Below are 22,467 nucleotides of genomic sequence, written 5' to 3' on the forward strand. Positions count from 1 at the left end.
CGTGTTTTATGTATAGTATATAATACATATTTGGTGAAATTTTATATTTTATGTACAGTATATAATATATATTTGGTGAAATTTGATATTTTATGTACAGTATTTAATACATATTTGGTGAAATTTGATATTTTATGTACAGTATATAATATATATATAGTGTTCTTTCATACTTTATGTACAGTACATAATACATAGTTTGTGAAATTTGATATTTTATGTACAGTATATAATGTATATTTGGTGAAATTTGATATTAAACATACAGAATGTAATATATATTTGTTGAAATTTGATATTTTATATACAGTATATAATATATATTTAGTGTTCTTTCATACTTTATGTACAGTATATAATACATATGTTGTGTAATTTTATATTTTATGTACAGTGTATTATATATTTCTTGAAGTTTGATATTTTATGTACAGTATATACTATATATTTGGTGAAATGTGATATTTCGTGTACAGTATATAATATATATGTATTGTACTGTCATATTTTATGTATAGTATATAATACATATTTGGTGAAATTTGATATTTTATGTACAGTATATAATATATATTTGGTGAAATTTGATATTTTATGTACAGTATGTAATATATATTTGTTGAAATTTATATTTTATGTACAGTATATAATATATATTTAGTGTTCTTTCATTCTTGATGTACAGTATATAATACATAGTTTGTGAAATTTGATATTTTATGTATGTTATATTATATAGATGGTGAAATTTGATATTTTATGTACAGTATATAATATATATGTAGTGTACTTTCATATTTTATGTATAGTATATAATACATATTTGGTGATATTTGATATTTTATGTACAGTATATAATATATATTTGGTGAAATTTGATATTTTACATAAAGTATGTAATACATATTTGGTGAAATTTGATATTTTATGTACAGTATATAATATATATTTAGTGTTCTTTCAGACTTTATGTACAGTATATAATACATGTTTTGTGTAATTTGATATTTTATGTACAGTATATTATATATTTTTTGAATTTTGATATTTTATGTACAGTATAAACTATATATTTGGTGAAATGTGATATTTCCTGTACAGTATATAATATATAAGCAGTGTACTTTCATATTTTATGTATAGTATATAATACATATTTGGTGAAATTTGATATTTTATGTACAGTATATAATATATATTTGGTGAAATTTGATATTTTATGTACAGTATGTAATATATATTTGTTGAAATTTATATTTTATGTACAGTATATAATGCATATTTAGTGTTCTTTCATACTTTATGTACAGTATATAATACATAGTTTGTGAAATTTGATATTTTATGTACGTTATATAATATATATGGTGAAATTTGATATTTTATGTACAGTATATAATATGTATTTGGTGAAATTTGATATATTACATACAGTATGTAATATATATTTGGTGAAATTTGATATTTTATGTACAGTATATAATATATATTTAGTGTTCTTTCATACTTTATGTACAGCATATAATACATATTTTGTGTAATTTGATATTTTATGTACCTTACATAACATATATGGTGAAATTTGATATCTTATGTACAGTATGTAATATATATGTAGTGTAATTTCATATTTTATGTATAGTATATAATACATATTTGGTTAAATTAGATATTTAATGTACAGTATATAATACATATTTAGTGTTCTTTAATACTTTATGTAAAGTATATAATACATATTTTGTGTAATTTGATATTTTATGTACAGTATATTTTATATTTTTTGAAGTTTGATATTTTATGTACAGTAAAAACTATGTATTTGGTGAACTGTGATATTTCGTGTACAGTATATAATATATATGTAGTGTACTGTCATATTTTATGTATAGTATATAATACATATTTGGTGAAGTTTGATATTTTGTGTACAGTATATAATATATATTTGGTGAAATTTGATATTTTATGTACAGTATGTAATATATATTTGGTGAAATTTGATATTTTATGTACAGTATATAATATATATATAGTGTTCTTTCATACTTTTTGTACAGAGTATAATACATATTTTGTGAAATTTCATATTTTATGTATGTCATATAACATATATGGAGAAATTTGATATTTTTTATACAGTATATAATATACATGTAGTGTACTTTCATATTTCATGTATAGTATTTAATACATATTAGGTGAAATTTGATATTTTATGTACAGTATATAATATATATTTGGTGAAATTTGATATTTTACAGACAGTATGTAATATATATTTGGTGAAATTTGATATTTTTTGTACAGTATATAATATATATTTAGTGTTCTTTCATACTTTCTGTACAGTATATAATACATATTTTGTGTAATTTGATATTTTATGTTCAGTATATTATATATTTTTTGAAGTTTGATATTTTATGTACAGTATAAACTATATATTTGGTGAAATGTGATATTTCATGTACAGTGTATAATATATATGTAGTGTACTTTCATGTTTTATGTATAGTATATAATACATATTTGGTGAAATTTTATATTTTATGTACAGTATATAATATATATTTGGTGAAATTTGATATTTTATGTACAGTATTTAATACATATTTGGTGAAATTTGATATTTTATGTATAGTATATAATATATATTTAGTGTTCTTTCATACTTTATGTACAGTACATAATACATAGTTTGTGAAATTTGATATTTTATGTACAGTATATAATGTATATTTGGTGAAATTTGATATTAAACATACAGAATGTAATATATATTTGTTGAAATTTGATATTTTATTTACAGTATATAATATATATTTAGTGTTCTTTCATACTTTATGTACAGTATATAATACATATGTTGTGTAATTTTATATTTTATGTACAGTGTATTATATATTTCTTGAAGTTTGATATTTTATGTACAGTATATACTATATATTTGGTGAAATGTGATATTTCGTGTACAGTATATAATATATATGTAGTGTACTGTCATATTTTATGTATAGTATATAATACATATTTGGTGAAATTTGATATTTTATGTACAGTATATAATATATATTTGGTGAAATTTGATATTTTATGTACAGTATGTAATATATATTTGTTGAAATTTATATTTTATGTACAGTATATAATATATATTTAGTGTTCTTTCATACTTTATGTACAGTATATAATACATAGTTTGTGAAATTTGATATTTTATGTATGTTATATAATATCTATGGTGAAATTAGATATCTTATGTACAGTATATAATATATATGTAGTGTACTTTCATATTTTATGTATAGTATATAATACATATTTGGTGATATTTGATATTTTATATACAGTATATAATATATATTTGGTGAAATTTGATATTTTACATAAAGTATGTAATACATATTTGGTGAAATTTGATATTTTATGTACAGTATATAATATATATTTAGTGTTCTTTCAGACTTTATGTACAGTATATAATACATATTTTGTGTAATTTGATATTTTATGTACAGTATATTATATATTTTTTGAATTTTGATATTTTATGTACAGTATAAACTATATATTTGGAGAAATGTGATATTTCCTGTACAGTATATAATATATAAGCAGTGTACTTTCATATTTTATGTATAGTATATAATACATATTTGGTGAAATTTGATATTTTATGTACAGTATATAATATATATTTGGTGAAATTTGATATTTTATGTACAGTATGTAATATATATTTGTTGAAATTTATATTTTATGTACAGTATATAATGCATATTTAGTGTTCTTTCATACTTTATGTACAGTATATAATACATAGTTTGTGAAATTTGATATTTTATGTACGTTATATAATACATATGGTGAAATTTGATATTTTATGTACAGTATATAATATGTATTTGGTGAAATTTGATATATTACATACAGTATGTAATATATATTTGGTGAAATTTGATATTTTATGTACAGTATATAATATATATTTAGTGTTCTTTCATACTTTATGTACAGCATATAATACATATTTTGTGTAATTTGATATTTTATGTACCTTACATAACATATATGGTGAAATTTGATATCTTATGCACAGTATGTAATATATATGTAGTGTAATTTCATATTTTATGTATAGTATATAATACATATTTGGTTAAATTAGATATTTAATGTACAGTATATAATACATATTTAGTGTTCTTTAATACTTTATGTAAAGTATATAATACATATTTTGTGTAATTTGATATTTTATGTACAGTATATTATATATTTTTTGAATTTTGATATTTTATGTACAGTATAAACTATATATTTGGTGAAATGTGATATTTCGTGTACAGTATATAATATATAAGTAGTGTACTTTCATATTTTATGTATAGTATATAATACATATTTGGTGAAATTTGATATTTTATGTACAGTATATAATATATATCTGGTGAAATTTGATATTTTATGTACAGTATGTAATATATATTTGTTGAAATTTATATTTTACGTACAGTATATAATGCATATTTAGTGTTCTTTCATACTTTATGTACAGTATATAATACATAGTTTGTGAAATTTGATACTTTATGTACAGTATATAATATATATTTAGTGTTCTTTCATACTTTCTGTACAGTATATAATACATATTTTGTGTAATTTGATATTTTATGTACAGTATATTATATATTTTTTGAAGTTTGATATTTTATGTACAGTATAAACTATATATTTTGTGAAATGTGATATTTCGTGTACAGTATATAATATATATGTAGTGTACTGTCATATTTTATGTACAGTATATAAAACATATTTGGTGAAGTTTGATATTTTGTGTACAGTATATAATATATATTTGGTGAAATTTGATATTTTATGTACAGTATGTAATATATATTTGGTGAAATTTGATATTTTATGTACAGTATATAATATATATATAGTGTTCTTTCATACTTTTTGTACAGAGTATAATACATATTTTGTGAAATTTCATATTTTATATATGTCATATAACATATATGGAGAAATTTGATATTTTTTATACAGTATATAATATACATGTAGTGTACTTTCATATTTCATGTATAGTATTTAATACATATTAGGTGAAATTTGATATTTTATGTACAGTATATAATATATATTTGGTGAAATTTGATATTTTACAGACAGTATGTAATATATATTTGGTGAAATTTGATATTTTTTGTACAGTATATAATATATATTTAGTGTTCTTTCATACTTTCTGTACAGTATATAATACATATTTTGTGTAATTTGATATTTTATGTACAGTATATTATATATTTTTTGAAGTTTGATATTTTATGTACAGTATAAACTATATATTTGGTGAAATGAGATATTTCATGTACAGTGTATAATATATATGTAGTGTACTTTCATGTTTTACGTATAGTATATAATACATATTTGGTGAAATTTTATATTTTATGTACAGTATATAATATATATTTGGTGAAATTTGATATTTTATGTACAGTATTTAATACATATTTGGTGAAATTTGATATTTTATGTACAGTATATAATATATATTTAGTGTTCTTTCATACTTTATGTACAGTACATAATACATAGTTTGTGAAATTTGATATTTTATGTACAGTATATAACGTATATTTGGTGAAATTTGATATTAAACATACAGAATGTAATATATATTTGTTGAAATTTGATATTTTATTTACAGTATATAATATATATTTAGTGTTCTTTCATACTTTATGTACAGTATATAATACATATGTTGTGTAATTTTATATTTTATGTACAGTGTACTATATATTTTTTGAAGTTTGATATTTTATGTACAGTATATACTATATATTTGGTGAAATGTGATATTTCGTGTACAGTATATAATATATATGTAGTGTACTGTCATATTTTATGTATAGTATATAATACATATTTGGTGAAATTTGATATTTTATGTACAGTATATAATATATATTTGGTGAAATTTGATATTTTATGTACAGTATGTAATATATATTTGTTGAAATTTATATTTTATGTACAGTATATAATATATATTTAGTGTTCTTTCATACTTTATGTACAGTATATAATACATAGTTTGTGAAATTTGATATTTTATGTATGTTATATAATATCTATGGTGAAATTTGATATCTTATGTACAGTATATAATATATATGTAGTGTACTTTCATATTTTATGTATAGTATATAATACATATTTGGTGATATTTGATATTTTACATAAAGTATGTAATACATATTTGGTGAAATTTGATATTTTATGTACAGTATATAATACATATTTGGTGAAATTTGATATTTTATGTACAGTATATAATATATATTTAGTGTTCTTTCAGACTTTATGTACAGTATATAATACATATTTTGTGTAATTTGATATTTTATGTACAGTATATTATATATTTTTTGAATTTTGATATTTTATGTAGAGTATAAACTATATATTTGGTGAAATGTGATATTTCGTGTACAGTATATAATATATAAGTAGTGTACTTTCATATTTTATGTATAGTATATAATACATATTTGGTGAAATTTGATATTTTATGTACAGTATATAATTTATATCTGGTGAAATTTGATATTTTATGTACAGTATGTAATATATATTTGTTGAAATTTATATTTTATGTACAGTATATAATGCATATTTAGTGTTCTTTCATACTTTATGTACAGTATATAATACATAGTTTGTGAAATTTGATATTTTATGTACAGTATATAATATATATTTAGTGTTCTTTCATACTTTCTGAACAGTATATAATACATATTTTGTGTAATTTGATATTTTATGTACAGTATATTATATATTTTTTGAAGTTTGATATTTTATGTACAGTATAAACTATATATTTTGTGAAATGTGATATTTCGTGTACAGTATATAATATATATATAGTGTACTTTCATATTTTATGTATAGTATATAATACATATTTGGTTAAATTAGATATTTAATGTACAGTATATAATACATATTTAGTGTTCTTTCATACTTTATGTACAGTATATAATACATATTTTGTGTAATTTGATATTTTATGTACAGTATATTTTATATTTTTTGAAGTTTGATATTTTATGTACAGTAAAAACTATGTATTTGGTGAACTGTGATATTTCGTGTACAGTATATAATATATATGTAGTGTACTGTCATATTTTATGTATAGTATATAATACATATTTGGTGAAGTTTGATATTTTGTGTACAGTATATAATATATATTTGGTGAAATTTGATATTTTATGTACAGTATGTAATATATATTTGGTGAAATTTGATATTTTATGTACAGTATATAATATATATACAGTGTTCTTTCATACTTTTTGTACAGAGTATAATACATATTTTGTGAAATTTCATATTTTATATACGTCATATAACATATATGGAGAAATTTGATATTTTATATACAGTATATAATATACCTGTAGTGTACTTTCATATTTCATGTATAGTATTTAATACATATTAGGTGAAATTTGATATTTTATGTACAGTATATAATATATATTTGGTGAAATTTGATATTTTACAGACAGTATGTAATATATATTTGGTGAAATTTGATATTTTTTGTACAGTATATAATATATATTTAGTGTTCTTTCATACTTTCTGTACAGTATATAATACATATTTTGTGTAATTTGATATTTTATGTACAGTATATTATATATTTTTTGAAGTTTGATATTTTATGTACAGTATAAACTATATATTTGGTGAAATGTGATATTTCATGTACAGTGTATAATATATATGTAGTGTACTTTCATGTTTTATGTATAGTATATAATACATATTTGGTGAAATTTTATATTTTATGTACAGTATATAATATATATTTGGTGAAATTTGATATTTTATGTACAGTATTTAATACATATTTGGTGAAATTTGATATTTTATGTACAGTATATAATATATATATAGTGTTCTTTCATACTTTATGTACAGTACATAATACATAGTTTGTGAAATTTGATATTTTATGTACAGTATATAATGTATATTTGGTGAAATTTGATATTAAACATACAGAATGTAATATATATTTGTTGAAATTAGATATTTTATTTACAGTATATAATATATATTTAGTGTTCTTTCATACTTTATGTACAGTATATAATACATATGTTGTGTAATTTTATATTTTATGTACAGTGTATTATATATTTCTTGAAGTTTGATATTTTATGTACAGTATATACTATATATTTGGTGAAATGTGATATTTCGTGTACAGTATATAATATATATGTAGTGTACTGTCATATTTTATGTATAGTATATAATACATATTTGGTGAAACTTGATATTTTATGTACAGTATATAATATATATTTGGTGAAATTTGATATTTTATGTACAGTATGTAATATATATTTGTTGAAATTTATATTTTATGTACAGTATATAATATATATTTAGTGTTCTTTCATTCTTGATGTACAGTATATAATACATTGTTTGTGAAATTTGATATTTTATGTATGTTATATTATATAGATGGTGAAATTTGATATTTTATGTACAGTATATAATATATATGTAGTGTACTTTCATATTTTATGTATAGTATATAATACATATTTGGTGATATTTGATATTTTATGTACAGTATATAATATATATTTGGTGAAATTTGATATTTTACATAAAGTATGTAATACATATTTGGTGAAATTTGATATTTTATGTACAGTATATAATATATATTTAGTGTTCCTTCAGACTTTATGTACAGTATATAATACATGTTTTGTGTAATTTGATATTTTATGTACAGTATATTATATATTTTTTGAATTTTGATATTTTATGTACAGTATAAACTATATATTTGGTGAAATGTGATATTTCATGTACAGTATATAATATATAAGCAGTGTACTTTCATATTTTATGTATAGTATATAATACATATTTGGTGAAATTTGATATTTTATGTACAGTATATAATATATATGTGGTGAAATTTGATATTTTATGTACAGTATGTAATATATATTTGTTGAAATTTATATTTTATGTACAGTATATAATGCATATTTAGTGTTCTTTCATACTTTATGTACAGTATATAATACATAGTTTGTGAAATTTGATATTTTATGTACGTTATATAATATATATGGTGAAATTTGATATTTTATGTACAGTATATAATATATATCTAGTGTACTTTCATATTTTATGTATAGTATATAATACATATTTGGTGAAATTTGATATTTTATGTACAGTATATAATATGTATTTGGTGAAATTTGATATATTACATACAGTATGTAATATATATTTGGTGAAATTTGATATTTTATGTACAGTATATAATATATATTTAGTGTTCTTTCATACTTTATGTACAGCATATAATACATATTTTGTGTAATTTGATATTTTATGTACCTTACATAACATATATGGTGAAATTTGATATCTTATGTACAGTATGTAATATATATGTAGTGTAATTTCATATTTTATGTATAGTATATAATACATATTTGGTTAAATTAGATATTTAATGTACAGTATATAATACATATTTAGTGTTCTTTAATACTTTATGTAAAGTATATAATACATATTTTGTGTAATTTGATATTTTATGTACAGTATATTTTATATTTTTTGAAGTTTGATATTTTATGTACAGTAAAAACTATGTATTTGGTGAACTGTGATATTTCGTGTACAGTATATAATATATATGTAGTGTACTGTCATATTTTATGTATAGTATATAATACATATTTGGTGAAGTTTGATATTTTGTGTACAGTATATAATATATATTTGGTGAAATTTGATATTTTATGTACAGTATGTAATATATATTTGGTGAAATTTGATATTTTATGTACAGTATATAATATATATATAGTGTTCTTTCATACTTTTTGTACAGAGTATAATACATATTTTGTGAAATTTCATATTTTATATACGTCATATAACATATATGGAGAAATTTGATATTTTATATACAGTATATAATATACATGTAGTGTACTTTCATATTTCATGTATAGTATTTAATACATATTAGGTGAAATTTGATATTTTATGTGCAGTATATAATATATATTTGGTGAAATTTGATATTTTACAGACAGTATGTAATATATATTTGGTGAAATTTGATATTTTTTGTACAGTATATAATATATATTTAGTGTTCTTTCATACTTTCTGTACAGTATATAATACATATTTTGTGTAATTTGATATTTTATGTACAGTATATTATATATTTTTTGAAGTTTGATATTTTATGTACAGTATAAACTATATATTTGGTGAAATGTGATATTTCATGTACAGTGTATAATATATATGTAGTGTACTTTCATGTTTTATGTATAGTATATAATACATATTTGGTGAAATTTTATATTTTATGTACAGTATATAATATATATTTGGTGAAATTTGATATTTTATGTACAGTATTTAATACATATTTGGTGAAATTTGATATTTTATGTACAGTATATAATATATATTTAGTGTTCTTTCATACTTTATGTACAGTACATAATACATAGTTTGTGAAATTTGATATTTTATGTACACTATATAATGTATATTTGGTGAAATTTGATATTAAACATACAGAATGTAATATATATTTGTTGAAATTTGATATTTTATTTACAGTATATAATATATATTTAGTGTTCTTTCATACTTTATGTACAGTATATAATACATATGTTGTGTAATTTTATATTTTATGTACAGTGTATTATATATTTCTTGAAGTTTGATATTTTATGTACAGTATATACTATATATTTGGTGAAATGTGATATTTCGTGTACAGTATATAATATATATGTGGTGTACTGTCATATTTTATGTATAGTATATAATACATATTTGGTGAAATTTGATATTTTATGTACAGTATATAATATATATTTGGTGAAATTTGATATTTTATGTACAGTTTGTAATATATATTTGTTGAAATTTATATTTTATGTACAGTATATAATATATATTTAGTGTTCTTTCATACTTTATGTACAGTATATAATACATAGTTTGTGAAATTTGATATTTTATGTATGTTATATAATATCTATGGTGAAATTTGATATCTTATGTACAGTATATAATATATATGTAGTGTACTATCATATTTTATGTATAGTATATAATACATATTTGGTGATATTTGATATTTTATGTACTGTATATAATATATATTTGGTGAAATTTGATATTTTACATAAAGTATGTAATACATATTTGGTGAAATTTGATATTTTATGTACAGTATATAATATATATTTAGTGTTCTTTCAGACTTTATGTACAGTATATAATACATATTTTGTGTAATTTGATATTTTATGTACAGTATATTATATATTTTTTGAATTTTGATATTTTATATACAGTATAAACTATATATTTGGTGAAATGTGATATTTCGTGTACAGTATATAATATATAAGTAGTGTACTTTCATATTTTATGTATGGTATATAATACATATTTGGTGAAATTTGATATTTTATGTACAGTATATAATATATATCTGGTGAAATTTGATATTTTATGTACAGTATGTAATATATATTTGTTGAAATTTATATTTTATGTACAGTATATAATGCATATTTAGTGTTCTTTCATACTTTATGTACAGTATATAATACATAGTTTGTGAAATTTGATATTTTATGTACAGTATATAATATATATTTAGTGTTCTCTCATACTTTCTGTACAGTATATAATACATATTTTGTGTAATTTCATATTTTATGTACAGTATATTATATATTTTTCGAAGTTGGATATTTTATGTACAGTATAAACTATATATTTTGTGAAATGTGATATTTCGTGTACAGTATATAATATATATGTAGTGTACTTTCATATTTTATGTATAGTATATAATACATATTTGGTTAAATTAGATATTTAATGTACAGTATATAATACATATTTAGTGTTCTTTCATACTTTATGTACAGTATATAATACATATTTTGTGTAATTTGATATTTTATGTACAGTATATTTTATATTTTTTGAAGTTTGATATTTTATGTACAGTAAAAACTATGTATTTGGTGAACTGTGATATTTCGTGTACAGTATATAATATATATGTAGTGTACTGTCATATTTTATGTATAGTATATAATACATATTTGGTGAAGTTTGATATTTTGTGTACAGTATATAATATATATTTGGTGAAATTTGATATTTTATGTACAGTATGTAATATATATTTGTTGAAATTTGATATTTTATGTACAGTATATAATATATATATAGTGTTCTTTCATACTTTTTGTACAGAGTATAATACATATTTTGTGAAATTTCATATTTTATATACGTCATATAACATATATGGAGAAATTTGATATTTTATATACAGTATATAATATACATGTAGTGTACTTTCATATTTCATGTATAGTATTTAATACATATTAGGTGAAATTTGATATTTTATGTGCAGTATATAATATATATTTGGTGAAATTTGATATTTTACAGACAGTACGTAATATATATTTGGTGAAATTTGATATTTTTTGTACAGTATATAATATATATTTAGTGTTCTTTCATACTTTCTGTACAGTATATAATACATATTTTGTGTAATTTGATATTTTATGTACAGTATATTATATATTTTTTGAAGTTTGATATTTTATGTACAGTATAAACTATATATTTGGTGAAATGTGATATTTCATGTACAGTGTATAATATATATGTAGTGTACTTTCATGTTTTATGTATAGTATATAATACATATTTGGTGAAATTTTATATTTTATGTACAGTATATAATATATATTTGGTGAAATTTGATATTTTATGTACAGTATTTAATACATATTTGGTGAAATTTGATATTTTATGTACAGTATATAATATATATTTAGTGTTCTTTCATACTTTATGTACAGTACATAATACATAGTTTGTGAAATTTGATATTTTATGTACAGTATATAATGTATATTTGGTGAAATTTGATATTAAACATACAGAATGTAATATATATTTGTTGAAATTTGATATTTTATTTACAGTATATAATATATATTTAGTGTTCTTTCATACTTTATGTACAGTATATAATACATATGTTGTGTAATTTTATATTTTATGTACAGTGTATTATATATTTCTTGAAGTTTGATATTTTATGTACAGTATATACTATATATTTGGTGAAATGTGATATTTCGTGTACAGTATATAATATATATGTGGTGTACTGTCATATTTTATGTATAGTATATAATACATATATGGTGAAATTTGATATTTTATGTACAGTATATAATATATATTTGGTGAAATTTGATATTTTATGTACAGTATGTAATATATATTTGTTGAAATTTATATTTTATGTACAGTATATAATATATATTTAGTGTTCTTTCATACTTTATGTACAGTATATAATACATAGTTTGTGAAATTTGATATTTTATGTATGTTATATAATATCTATGGTGAAATTTGATATCTTATGTACAGTATATAATATATATGTAGTGTACTTTCATATTTTATGTATAGTATATAATACATATTTGGTGATATTTGATATTTTATGTACAGTATATAATATATATTTGGTGAAATTTGATATTTTACATAAAGTATGTAATACATATTTGGTGAAATTTGATATTTTATGTACAGTATATAATATATATTTAGTGTTCTTTCAGACTTTATGTACAGTATATAATACATATTTTGTGTAATTTGATATTTTATGTACAGTATATTATATATTTTTTGAATTTTGATATTTTATATACAGTATAAACTATATATTTGGTGAAATGTGATATTTCGTGTACAGTATATAATATATAAGTAGTGTACTTTCATATTTTATGTATAGTATATAATACATATTTGGTGAAATTTGATATTTTATGTACAGTATATAATATATATCTGGTGAAATTTGATATTTTATGTACAGTATGTAATATATATTTGTTGAAATTTATATTTTATGTACAGTATATAATGCATATTTAGTGTTCTTTCATACTTTATGTACAGTATATAATACATAGTTTGTGAAATTTGATATTTTATGTACAGTATATAATATATATTTAGTGTTCTTTCATACTTTCTGTACAGTATATAATACATATTTTGTGTAATTTGATATTTTATGTACAGTATATTATATATTTTTTGAAGTTTGATATTTTATGTACAGTATAAACTATATATTTTGTGAAATGTGATATTTCGTGTACAGTATATAATATATATGTAGTGTACTTTCATATTTTATGTATAGTATATAATACATATTTGGTTAAATTAGATATTTAATGTACAGTATATAATACATATTTAGTGTTCTTTCATAATTTATGTACAGTATATAATACATATTTTGTGTAATTTGATATTTTATGTACAGTATATTTTATATTTTTTGAAGTTTGATATTTTATGTACAGTAAAAACTATGTATTTGGTGAACTGTGATATTTCGTGTACAGTATATAATATATATGTAGTGTACTGTCATATTTTATGTATAGTATATAATACATATTTGGTGAAGTTTGATATTTTGTGTACAGTATATAATATATATTTGGTGAAATTTGATATTTTATGTACAGTATGTAATATATATTTGGTGAAATTTGATATTTTATGTACAGTATATAATATATATATAGTGTTCTTTCATACTTTTTGTACAGAGTATAATACATATTTTGTGAAATTTCATATTTTATATACGTCATATAACATATATGGAGAAATTTGATATTTTATATACAGTATATAATATACATGTAGTGTACTTTCATATTTCATGTATAGTATTTAATACATATTAGGTGAAATTTGATATTTTATGTACAGTATATAATATATATTTGGTGAAATTTGATATTTTACAGACAGTATGTAATATATATTTGGTGAAATTTGATATTTTTTGTACAGTATATAATATATATTTAGTGTTCTTTCATACTTTCTGTACAGTATATAATACATATTTTGTGTAATTTGATATTTTATGTACAGTATATTATATATTTTTTGAAGTTTGATATTTTATGTACAGTATAAACTATATATTTTGTGAAATGTGATATTTCATGTACAGTGTATAATATATATGTAGTGTACTTTCATGTTTTATGTATAGTATGTAATACATATTTGGTGAAATTTTATATTTTATGTACAGTATATAATATATATTTGGTGAAATTTGATATTTTATGTACAGTATTTAATACATATTTGGTGAAATTTGATATTTTATGTACAGTATATAATATATATTTAGTGTTCTTTCATACTTTATGTACAGTACATAATACATAGTTTGTGAAATTTGATATTTTATGTACAGTATATAATGTATATTTGGTGAAATTTGATATTAAACATACAGAATGTAATATATATTTGTTGAAATTTGATATTTTATTTACAGTATATAATATATATTTAGTGTTCTTTCATACTTTATGTACAGTATATAATACATATGTTGTGTAATTTTATATTTTATGTACAGTGTATTATATATTTCTTGAAGTTTGATATTTTATGTACAGTATATACTATATATTTGGTGAAATGTGATATTTCGTGTACAGTATATAATATATATGTAGTGTACTGTCATATTTTATGCATAGTATATAATACATATTTGGTGAAATTTGATATTTTATGTACAGTATATAATATATATTTGGTGAAATTTGATATTTTATGTACAGTATGAAATATATATTTGTTGAAATTCATATTTTATTTACAGTATATAATATATATTTAGTGTTCTTTCATACTTTATGTACAGTATATAATACATAGTTTGTGAAATTTGATATTTTATGTATGTTATATAATATCTATGGTGAAATTTGATATCTTATGTACAGTATATAATATATATGTAGTGTACTTTCATATTTTATGTATAGTATATAATACATATTTGGTGATATTTGATATTTTATGTACAGTATATAATATATATTTGGTGAAATTTGATATTTTACATAAAGTATGTAATACATATTTGGTGAAATTTGATATTTTATGTACAGTATATAATATATATTTAGTGTTCTTTCAGACTTTATGTACAGTATATAATACATATTTTGTGTAATTTGATATTTTATGTACAGTATATTATATATTTTTTGAATTTTGATATTTTATGTACAGTATAAACTATATATTTGGTGAAATGTGATATTTCGTGTACAGTATATAATATATAAGTAGTGTACTTTCATATTTTATGTATAGTATATAATACATATTTGGTGAAATTTGATATTTTATGTACAGTATATAATATATATCTGGTGAAATTTGATATTTTATGTACAGTATGTAATATATATTTGTTGAAATTTATATTTTATGTACAGTATATAATGCATATTTAGTGTTCTTTCATACTTTATGTACAGTATATAATACATAGTTTGTGAAATTTGATATTTTATGTACAGTATATAATATATATTTAGTGTTCTTTCATACTTTCTGTACAGTATATAATACATATTTTGTGTAATTTGATATTTTATGTACAGTATATTATATATTTTTTGAAGTTTGATATTTTATGTACAGTATAAACTATATATTTTGTGAAATGTGATATTTCTTGTACAGTATATAATATATATGTAGTGTACTTTCATATTTTATGTATAGTATATAATACATATTTGGTTAAATTAGATATTTAATGTACAGTATATAATACATATTTAGTGTTCTTTCATACTTTATGTACAGTATATAATACATATTTTGTGTAATTTGATATTTTATGTACAGTATATTTTATATTTTGTGAAGTTTGATATTTTATGTACAGTAAAAACTATGTATTTGGTGAACTGTAATATTTTGTGTACAGTATATAATATATATGTAGTGTACTGTCATATTTTATGTATAGTATATAATACATATTTGGTGAAGTTTGATATTTTGTGTACAGTATATAATATCTATTTGGTGAAATTTGATATTTTATGTGCAGTATGTAATATATATTTGGTGAAATTTGATATTTTATGTACAGTATATAATATATATATAGTGTTCTTTCATACTTTTTGTACAGAGTATAATACATATTTTGTGAAATTTCATATTTTATATACGTCATATAACATATATGGAGAAATTTGATATTTTATATACAGTATATAATATACCTGTAGTGTACTTTCATATTTCATGTATAGTACTTAATACATATTAGGTGATATTTGATATTTTATGTACAGTATATAATATATATTTGGTGAAATTTGATATTTTACAGACAGTATGTAATATATATTTGGTGAAATTTGATATTTTTTGTACAGTATATAATATATATTTAGTGTTCTTTCATACTTTCTGTACAGTATATAATACATATTTTGTGTAATTTGATATTTTATGTACAGTATATTATATATTTTTTGAAGTTTGATATTTTATGTACAGTATAAACTATATATTTGGTGAAATGTGATATTTCATGTACAGTGTATAATATATATGTAGTGTACTTTCATGTTTTATGTATAGTATATAATACATATTTGGTGAAATTTTATATTTTATGTACAGTATATAATATATATTTGGTGAAATTTGATATTTTATGTACAGTATTTAATACATATTTGGTGAAATTTGATATTTTATGTACAGTATATAATATATATTTAGTGTTCTTTCATACTTTATGTACAGTACATAATACATAGTTTGTGAAATTTGATATTTTATGTACAGTATATAATGTATATTTGGTGAAATTTGATATTAAACATACAGAATGTAATATATACTTGTTGAAATTTGATATTTTATTTACAGTATATAATATATATTTAGTGTTCTTTCATACTTTATGTACAGTATATAATACATATGTTTGGTAATATTATATTTTATGTACAGTGTATTATATATTTCTTGAAGTTTGATATTTTATGTACAGTATATACTATATATTTGGTGAAATGAGATATTTCGTGTACAGTATATAATATATATGTAGTGTACTGTCATATTTTATGTATAGTATATAATACATATTTGGTGAAATTTGATATTTTATGTACAGTATATAATATATATTTGGTGAAATTTGATATTTTATGTACAGTATGTAATATATATTTGTTGAAATTTATATTTTATGTACAGTATATAATATATATTTAGTGTTCTTTCATACTTTATGTACAGTATATAATACATAGTTTGTGAAATTTGATATTTTATGTATGTTATATAATATCTATGGTGAAATTTGATATCTTATGTACAGTATATAATATATATGTAGTGTACTTTCATATTTTATGTATAGTATATAATACATATTTGGTGATATTTGATATTTTATGTACAGTATATAATATATATTTGGTGAAATTTGATATTTTACATAAAGTATGTAATACATATTTGGTGAAATTTGATATTTTATGTACAGTATATAATATATATTTAGTGTTCTTTCAGACTTTATGTACAGTATATAATACATATTTTGTGTAATTTGATATTTTATGTACAGTATAGCATATATTTTTTGAATTTTGATATTTTATGTACAGTATAAACTATATATTTGGTGAAATCTGATATTTCGTGTACAGTATACAATATATAAGTAGTGTACTTTCATATTTTATGTGTAGTATATAATACATATTTGGTGAAATTTGATATTTTATGTACAGTATATAATATATATCTGGTGAAATTTGATATTTTATGTACAGTCTGTAATATATATTTGTTGAAATTCATATTTTATGTACAGTATATAATGCATATTTAGTGTTCTTTCATACTTTATGTACAGTATATAATACATAGTTTGTGAAATTTGATATTTTATGTACAGTATATAATATATATTTAGTGTTCTTTCATACTTTCTGTACAGTATATAATACATATTTTGTGTAATTTGATATTTTATGTACAGTATATTATATATTTTTTGAAGTTTGATATTTTATGTACAGTATAAACTATATATTTTGTGAAATGTGATATTTCGTGTACAGTATATAATATATATGTAGTGTACTTTCATATTTTATGTATAGTATATAATACATATTTGGTTAAATTAGATATTTAATGTACAGTATATAATACATATTTAGTGTTCTTTCATACTTTATGTACAGTATATAATACATATTTTGTGTAATTTGATATTTTATGTACAGTATATTTTATATTTTTTGAAGTTTGATATTTTATGTACAGTAAATCTATGTATTTGGTGAACTGTGATATTTCGTGTACAGTATATAATATATATGTAGTGTACTGTCATATTTTATGTATAGTATATAATACATATTTGGTGAAGTTTGATATTTTGTGTACAGTATATAATATATATTTGGTGAAATTTGATATTTTATGTACAGTATGTAATATATATTTGGTGAAATTTGATATTTTATGTACAGTATATAATATATATATAGTGTTCTTTCATACTTTTTGTACAGAGTATAATACATATTTTGTGAAATTTCATATTTTATATACGTCATATAACATATATGGAGAAATTTGATATTTTATATACAGTATATAATATACATGTAGTGTACTTTCATATTTCATGTATAGTATTTAATACATATTAGGTGAAATTTGATATTTTATGTGCAGTATATAATATATATTTGGTGAAATTTGATATTTTACAGACAGTATGTAATATATATTTGGTGAAATTTGATATTTTTTGTACAGTATATAATATATATTTAGTGTTCTTTCATACTTTCTGTACAGTATATAATACATATTTTGTGTAATTTGATATTTTATGTACAGTATATTATATATTTTTTGAAGTTTGATATTTTATGTACAGTATAAACTATATATTTGGTGAAATGTGATATTTCATGTACAGTGTATAATATATATGTAGTGTACTTTCATGTTTTATGTATAGTATATAATACATATTTGGTGAAATTTTATATTTTATGTACAGTATATAATATATATTTGGTGAAATTTGATATTTTATGTACAGTATTTAATACATATTTGGTGAAATTTGATATTTTATGTACAGTATATAATATATATTTAGTGTTCTTTCATACTTTATGTACAGTACATAATACATAGTTTGTGAAATTTGATATTTTATGTACAGTATATAATGTATATTTGGTGAAATTTGATATTAAACATACAGAATGTAATATATATTTGTTGAAATTTGTTATTTTATTTACAGTATATAATATATATTTAGTGTTCTTTCATACTTCATGTACAGTATATAATACATATGTTGTGTAATTTTATATTTTATGTACAGTGTATTATATATTTCTTGAAGTTTGATATTTTATGTACAGTATATAATATATATTTGGTGAAATGTGATATTTCGTGTTCAGTATATAATATATGTAGTGTACTGTCATATTTTATGTATAGTATATAATACATATTTGGTGAAATTTGATATTTTATGTACAGTATATAATATATATTTGGTGAAATTTGATATTTTATGTACAGTATGTAATATATATTTGTTGAAATTTATATTTTATGTACAGTATATAATATATATTTAGTGTTCTTTCATACTTTATGTACAGTATATAATACATAGTTTGTGAAATTTGATATTTTATGTATGTTATATAATATCTATGGTGAAATTTGATATCTTATGTACAGTATATAATATATATGTAGTGTACTTTCATATTTTATGTATAGTATATAATACATATTTGGTGATATTTGATATTTTATGTACAGTATATAATATATATTTGGTGAAATTTGATATTTTACATAAAGTATGTAATACATATTTGGTGAAATTTGATATTTTATGTACAGTATATAATACATATTTAGTGTTCTTTCAGACTTTATGTACAGTATATAATACATATTTTGTGTAATTTGATATTTTATGTACAGTATATTATATATTTTTCGAATTTTGATATTTTATGTACAGTATAAACTATATATTTGGTGAAATGTGATATTTCGTGTACAGTATATAATATATAAGTGGTGTACTTTCATATTTTATGTGTAGTATATAATACATATTTGGTGAAATTTGATATTTTATGTACGGTATATAATATATATCTGGTGAAATTTGATATTTTATGTACAGTATGTAATATATATTTGTTGAAATTTATATTTTATGTACAGTATATAATGCATATTTAGTGTTCTTTCATACTTTATGTACAGTATATAATACATAGTTTGTGAAATTTGATATTTTATGTACAGTATATAATATATATTTAGTGTTCTTTCATACTTTCTGTACAGTATATAATACATATTTTGTGTAATTTGATATTTTATGTACAGTATATTATATATTTTTTGAAGTTTGATATTTTATGTACAGTATAAACTATATATTTTGTGAAATGTGATATTTCGTGTACAGTATATAATATATATGTAGTGTACTTTCATATTTTATGTATAGTATATAATACATATTTGGTTAAATTAGATATTTAATGTACAGTATATAATACATATTTAGTGTTCTTTCATACTTTATGTACAGTATATAATACATATTTTGTGTAATTTGATATTTTATGTACAGTATATTTTATATTTTTTGAAGTTTGATATTTTATGTACAGTAAAAACTATGTATTTGGTGAACTGTGATATTTCGTGTACAGTATATAATATATATGTAGTGTACTGTCATATTTTATGTATAGTATATAATACATATTTGGTGAAGTTTGATATTTTGTGTACAGTATATAATATATATTTGGTTAAATTTGATATTTTATGTACAGTATGTAATATATATTTGGTGAAATTTGATATTTTATGTACAGTATATAATATATATATAGTGTTCTTTCATACTTTTTGTACAGAGTATAATACATATTTTGTGAAATTTCATATTTTATATACGTCATATAACATATATGGAGAAATTTGATATTTTATATACTGTATTTAATATACATGTAGTGTACTTTCATATTTCATGTATAGTATTTAATACATATTAGGTGAAATTTGATATTTTATGTGCAGTATATAATATATATTTGGTGAAATTTGATATTTTACAGACAGTATATATTATATATTTGGTGAAATTTGATATTTTTTGTACAGTATATAATATATATTTAGTGTTCTTTCATACTTTCTGTACAGTATATAATACATATTTTGTGTAATTTGATATTTTATGTACAGTATATTATATATTTTTTGAAGTTTGATATTTTATGTACAGTATAAACTATA

Source organism: Gorilla gorilla, chromosome Y, assembly GCF_029281585.2.
Source record: "Gorilla gorilla gorilla isolate KB3781 chromosome Y, NHGRI_mGorGor1-v2.1_pri, whole genome shotgun sequence".
NCBI classification, from domain to species: Eukaryota; Metazoa; Chordata; class Mammalia; order Primates; family Hominidae; genus Gorilla; species Gorilla gorilla.